The sequence below is a fragment of the Acipenser ruthenus genome, chromosome 21 (genome assembly GCF_902713425.1).
Source record: "Acipenser ruthenus chromosome 21, fAciRut3.2 maternal haplotype, whole genome shotgun sequence".
NCBI classification, from domain to species: Eukaryota; Metazoa; Chordata; class Actinopteri; order Acipenseriformes; family Acipenseridae; genus Acipenser; species Acipenser ruthenus.
The window spans coordinates 15,064,450-15,071,389 of NC_081209.1; the positions used below are offsets into that span (position 1 = coordinate 15,064,450).

The 6,940-nt window shown below is 40.5% G+C and overlaps 1 long non-coding RNA gene across 1 annotated transcript; it reads right to left on the bottom strand.

The window, feature by feature from the left end:
• Positions 1-3,714: 3,714 nt before the first annotated feature.
• On the bottom strand, positions 3,715-6,094 carry LOC131699097 (uncharacterized). The gene is made up of 3 exons (XR_009308024.1): positions 5,967-6,094; positions 5,785-5,841; positions 3,715-5,644 (listed from the first exon to the last, which is right to left on the bottom strand). It is a non-coding gene; the product is annotated as an uncharacterized LOC131699097 (long non-coding RNA).
• Between the last annotated feature and the right edge of the window lie 846 nt (positions 6,095-6,940).

The window sequence follows — 6,940 nt, forward strand, 5'->3', positions numbered from 1 at the left end:
ACTCCAGCCTCAGCTCTCACCGCAACACTGCAACACAGCTCACTCGAATAGTTTGTTGTTTTTTCTTTATTCTGTCCAACAGCTATACTTGCAAAACAAACAAAACACAGCTAAACTTGTTGTCTTCAGTAGCGTGCCGCCATATTTTCAAAACTTTCTTCTTTCTCTGTCTCTCTCTTGCTCAGCTCAACCATATCTCCCGCAACACACCTTGCGCACGTCTTTTTTTTCCCATCCTGCAACAGTGCTAGCTTTATACCCCTGCCCCTGCAATCCCAATGTTACGTAATCTTTTTTTTTTAAAGGAAGCAAGTAATATATAGCCAAGCACCGATACATTTACCTATCGTCACAAACACTGGGTACTTCCAACAATCATCAGTGAAACACAATCATCCGTGAAACACTGGGTACTTCCAACAATCATCCGTGAAACACTGGGTACTTCCAACAATCATCCGTGAAACACAATCATCCGTGAAACACTGGGTACTTCCAACAATCATCCGTGAAACACTGGGTACTTCCAACAATCATCCGTGAAACACAATCATCCGTGAAACACTGGGTACTTCCAACAATCATCCGTGAAACACTGGGTACTTCCAACAATCATCCGTGAAACACTGGGTACTTCCAACAATCAAGCCTGAAACACAATCATCCGTGAAACACTGGGTACTTCCAACAATCATCCGTGAACACAATCATCCGTGAAACACTGGGTACTTCCAACAATCATCCGTGAAACACTGGCTACTTCCAACAATCATCCGTGAAACACTGGCTACTTCCAACAATCATCCGTGAAACACAATCCGTGAAACACTGGGTACTTTCAACAATTAAGCGTGAAACACAATCATCCGTGAAACACTGGGTACTTTCAACAATCATCTGTGAAACACTGGGTACTTTCAACAATCATCCGTGAAACACTGGGTACTTCCAACAATCAAGCGTGAAACACAATCATCCGTGAAACACTGGGTACTTCCAACAATCATCCGTGAAACACTGGGTACTTCCAACAATCATCCGTGAAACACAATCATCTGTGAAACACTGGGTACTTCCAACAATCATCCGTGAAACACTGGGTACTTCCAACAATCATCCGTGAAACACTGGCTACTTCCAACAATCATCCGTGAAACACAATCCGTGAAACACTGGGTACTTCCAACAATCATCCGTGAAACACAATCATCCGTGAAACACTGGGTACTTCCAACAATCATCCGTGAAACACTGGGTACTTCCAACAATCATCCGTGAAACACTGGCTACTTCCAACAATCATCCGTGAAACACAATCCGTGAAACACTGGGTACTTCCAACAATCATCCGTGAAACACAATAATCCGTGAAACACTGGGTACTTCCAACAATCATCCGTGAAACACTGGGTACTTCCAACAATCATCCGTGAAACACTGGCTACTTCCAACAATCATCCGTGAAACACAATCCGTGAAACACTGGGTACTTCCAACAATCATCCGTGAAACACAATCATCCGTGAAACACTGGGTACTTCCAACAATCATCCGTGAAACACTGGGTACTTTCAACAATTAAGCGTGAAACACAATCATCCGTGAAACACTGGGTACTTTCAACAATCATCCGTGAAACACTGGGTACTTCCAACAATCATCCGTGAAACACTGGGTACTTTCAACAATTAAGCGTGAAACACAATCATCCGTGAAACACTGGGTACTTTCAACAATCATCCGTGAAACACTGGGTACTTCCAACAATCATCCGTGAAACACTGGGTACTTTCAACAATTAAGCGTGAAACACAATCATCCGTGAAACACTGGGTACTTTCAACAATTAAGCGTGAAACACAATCATCCGTGAAACACTGGGTATTTCCAATAATCATCTGTGAAACACAATCATCCGTGAAACACTAGGTACTGCCAACAATTGTAAGCCAGTACTTTTTGCTATTAGATGCAGCCTCTAACTTCCTAGCTACAGTGTTGTACTGGAAACCAGTGCTGGGTGTAGGAGATGCAGCCTCTAACTCCCTAGCTATAGCATTGTACTGGAAGCCAGTGCTGGGTGTAGGAGATGCAGCCTCTAACTCACTAGTTATTAAAAATAATAACACATGATATGTGGAGATAGTGATTTCCAATATGTAACTCATCTTAATGAGCACTTACTGCTGTTCTGACACACACACATTTCTTTCTTAACTGCAGTAAATTGTGTTTGTGAGCATTGCCTAATTGAGGTCAACCTAATCAATGTGTGCGTAGGTGTGTGTTTGCAGAGATGCATTTAAAACGCACCGCATTTCTAATGTACTGTGTGTTATTGTGCAAGGCAAACTTTCTTTATTGTTAATAATATTGTCATGTGTTATGGAGCTCATGAGGAAAGCAGCACTGATAAGACACAGACAGGCAGGTTTAGTCACATGCATTACTGTATAGAAATCCCAGATGGGTTTCATGCTGATACAATGTAATGGAGACTATACTTATATGGAACTAAAACATAATTGTGAGTTGTGTCAACTGCGGAACACCTGCACAGGAATAGGAACGCTCTTTGTGTTGCAAATTGTATAGTGTGTGTGTGTGTGTGTGTGTGTGTGTGTGCTGAAAAAATATGCAGTCTTTCATTTTTAGCAATCCATTTTAGAGATCATCGTTTTAATTCCACACACACAGGCTGAATTTTTCCTGTGATCCTCGTCATTGTTTGACTGCAGATGACTAGCATTTTCTGCCATTGTAATAAAAAAAGCATACACTAAATCATGATCCCTTTAGTATAGCGTGTTTGTAAATCCTGATCCCTTTAGTATAGTGTGTTTGTAAATCCTGATCCCTTTAGTATAGCGTGTTTGTAAATCCTGATCCCTTTAGTATAGTGTGTTTGTAAATCCTGATCCCTTTAGTATAGTGTGTTTGTAAATCCTGATCCCTTTAGTATAGCGTGTTTGTAAATCCTGATCCTTTAGTATAGCGTGTTTGTAAATCCTGATCCCTTTAGTATAGCGTGTTTGTAAATCCTGATCCCTTTAGTATAGCGTGTTTGTAAATCCTGTAAATCCTGATCCCTTTAGTATAGCGTGTTTGTAAATCCTGATCCCTTTAGTATAGCGTGTTTGTAAATCCTGATCCCTTTAGTATAGCGTGTTTGTAAATCCTGATCCCTTTAGTATAGCGTGTTTGTAAATCCTGATCCCTTTAGTATAGCGTGTTTGTAAATCCTGATCTCTTTAGTGTGTTTGTAAATCCTGATCCCTTTAGCGTGTTTGTAAATCCTGATCTCTTAGTGTGTTTGTAAATCCTGATCCCTTTAGCATGTTTGTAAATCCTGATCTCTTTAGTATAGTGTGTTTGTAAATCCTGATTCACGTAAGAATGCTTCATTATAGAGGATCACAGGTCACAATAGTTTTGACTATTAAACATTGGTCATTGAATTTATTATGTTTCTTTCAGTATTTCAAAGTGTTGCATTATTGAGTTTTTAATAGTTATGGATAAATTAGTCGAAAGAAGTCTAAACATTTGTCATTGAATTTATTATTGTAAACTTGTGTTATTCAGGGGGCATGAGTGAGAGCTCCTCCCCCTACTTCCTTCCTACCAATAAAATCTGTTAATCCCCTTGTGACAGGCTAGCTGCAGGGAGGACTTCTTCAGACCAGAAAGAATCACAGAGACAGACGTACTGTGTGTAACCGAGTCGCGACAGCGATCAGTGTTTTAATAAACAAACAAAAGGTTTTAAACAGAAAAACAGGACACGGCACTTGAGGCCAAAATAAATAGACAAACAAAACGGATTAACATTAAACAAAACAGTGGACGGACAGACAAACAACTATCAATTATTATTTTAGTTTATTTTCGTTAATTTTACCTCCTTCTCCACACCCGTTCTCCACTCACCGAACACACAACTCTGAGTGAGTGAAACGTGCACCTATATATATTGTTGTGCCGGGATTCAATTACTAATTAATTATTCACTTGAATCCCAGCACGTGAATTAATTATGTGCAACCTCGTGCTCGCATATTAATTACTTTAAATGCATGTGAAGTAATGTGCAATCCTTGTGCTTAAATACAATTATACATTTTTAAACACACGTGAAACACAGACCCGTTTATATCCCGTGTACCAATGCCTATACACCAACATTAACACAGCACACATAACATACAACACAGAAATGCACACAGGGGCGGGGCACATTGCCACACCCCTATTTAAACCCCAAGCCTTGAGTTTGCTCTCTTGTGATTTTTTGTTTTCCACCATCCTCCTCTCCTCCCCAATATGCTTTCCTCTTCTATTCAGCTCTCCACCTCTGCAACTGCGCCCTCCTCTGCAACTGCGCCCTCCTCTGCAGCTGCGCCCTCCTCTGCAACGGTCTCCCTCTTGGGGGTACGTGAAGCTCACTTCCCAACCTTAGAAGCCCAGCTGCCGCTGGATTTGTCCTCCACGAGGAAGGTTCTCCGTGAGTGAAGGGAAATCTCCTTACTCTTCTCTAAGTTATAAAACACATATCTTCTATTATCAATTCTCAATGTCTCTTCCTCCACACAGCCCTCGATCATGTCCAGTGAATGTTTCTTTAAGAATTTCTAAATGTAACACTATTGAGTTTTAATAGTTATGCATAAATGAAATCCCAAACTGTGTTTGTATCACAGTCCAGTTAGAAATTGAATCTTAAAAACAGTTGAACAATCAATCAGCTTGCACATGGTAATTCCACTGCTGTGTGTGTCAGTTGCACCAGCACCAGCTGGCTGGCTGTCAGTACACTGTCTTGTTGTTTTGTGCAGCATATGTGCAGCAGGCTTTCCCTTTCTCTGAAACACAGAGGGGCAGATCAGAGCATCCCCCCAACTAAAAGCAATCGCTGTGTTCTACGTTTAATGGATACTTTCAGACTTTCAGGGAAATACCCCTTGGGTTTGACTAGAAAAAAACAACAACAAAAGGCTGGGGGGGTGCATATTTTTGTGCTATGGGGCTTCAATAATTACAACTAAAAGTCAGGAGAGTCCAATGAATTCTAATGCATTGCATTGCTTAAAATACCTGTGGCGGAGTGTCCCGCCTCTATGTATTATTATTTGTATTTTTGTTTACGGCGCGGATAAAAGCGCTGCGTCTTTTATTATTTTATATTTAAAAACCCTGTGAGGATGCATGGCTGATCAGCTACTGATTATTTAACTAGCTGACAGTCATGCATCCTTACCAAACGCGTGCAGACTCTGGCCGAGGGATAATAAGATAATTACCAACTAGTTAATCCCTCGGCCAGAGTATATAAACCTGCAGCTCTCTGCACTTGAGGCTGAGTGTAGAGGAGAGTACGGGAGAGCGGAGAGAGAAAGCAACATTTAAAAAACAATTGCTAAAACGTGCTGGATTACCCAGCACATCACTTACTTGTTTGTTCATTCATTTGGCCCTCGTGCCCTTTTGTTTTGTGTTTTGTTAAATCTTTTGTTTTGTTTATTAATAAATACGCTGAGTGCCGCAGCATTCAGCTTCACCCGCCCATCCACTGTTTTGGTTTGAGTTACTTCCTGGTCCGTGACGTCATCAACATCACCACAGCGAGCCAGACTGTCACAATACCCTAAAAAAGCATAGCAAAGTATAATAAAGCATAGTGAAAGCATGGTAAAGAATAAGTAAGCATGATTTGCAAATATGCCAAATCATGGTAAACTAGAGTTAATGCACAGAGAATACTGCAAAATCCCACTGCAAACTTACCATGGTAAACATTTACATGGATTTCAGCAGTTAAACACCATGGCTGTATGTGTGAACCTTGTAAACAGAAAACGCAGAATTCAGGCACAATTCCATTACACAAGTGCTTTTTACATTCTTTTTTATAGTCTATAGCCACTCTACCAAATTAAACAAAGAAAATACATTTGCAGCCCGCCTACCTTCCAACCCCGACTCAGCCATGATTCATTAAAGCCTCGAGCACAGCTTTCCAAATGATTCCTCCCACTCCAGGATATTCCTCCAGAGGTCCCAGTCACTCCCCAGCTCTGCGTCCAGGGATCTGCTTGAGAACTGAGCAGCTGCTCTCCAGTCCACTGCCTCTTATAGCAGACCAGCCAGTGAGTGACGGCAGGGTGGGGAGGAGGAGGAGGAGGAGGAGGAGGCAAGCAGACTGGAGCCTGGGAGACACAGGGGGCAGATCTCTGAAACCCCTTGATAAGACACATTCCGCACGCAAACCATTCTGAACTCAAGTGTTTGTATTCACCACTGGCAAGAGGAATGTGATTACATGTCATACAGAATTATATTGTACACTGCTCTAGATTTAAGATTTAAGATGTCCTGTCAAGCAGTTTATTCATGATAACAAAAACCAAATGGTAATTGTGAAGTTCTGTATTATACAACATGTAAATATCAGAAGCCTGTGGTTACAGCAGATTACAGCGGTGTGGAATTCATATCGCCCGAAGCCCCTTGTTGTGCCAAATAGTGTCGCACAATTGTACTGTAATAATGTGCAATATATTGTATAACTGTATTGATTTGATATTTGTTTTACATTCTTTGTTTTTGAAGATCAGAGAACATTGTACATTAGTGCATTTTCTACTGTAGCGGAGCACAATACTGTCTCCATTTACCCTTTAATGTGTGTAATCATGTGCTGAGGATGCAAACCTAGCTCTCACTGACACTTTTTTTTTAGAAATATATATATATATATATATATATGTATATGCTTTGTCTGCAATATAATACATTTAAATATTATGATAAACATTATAGATTTAAATGCATTGAGATTATACAAACAATTGAGTCGTCAGTGTATTTTATCTTTCTTTCTCTTTTTTTTAGGCAGAGGTGTGGAAAAAGGTAACCTAGGGCTTAACCTGTGGTAGAAAGA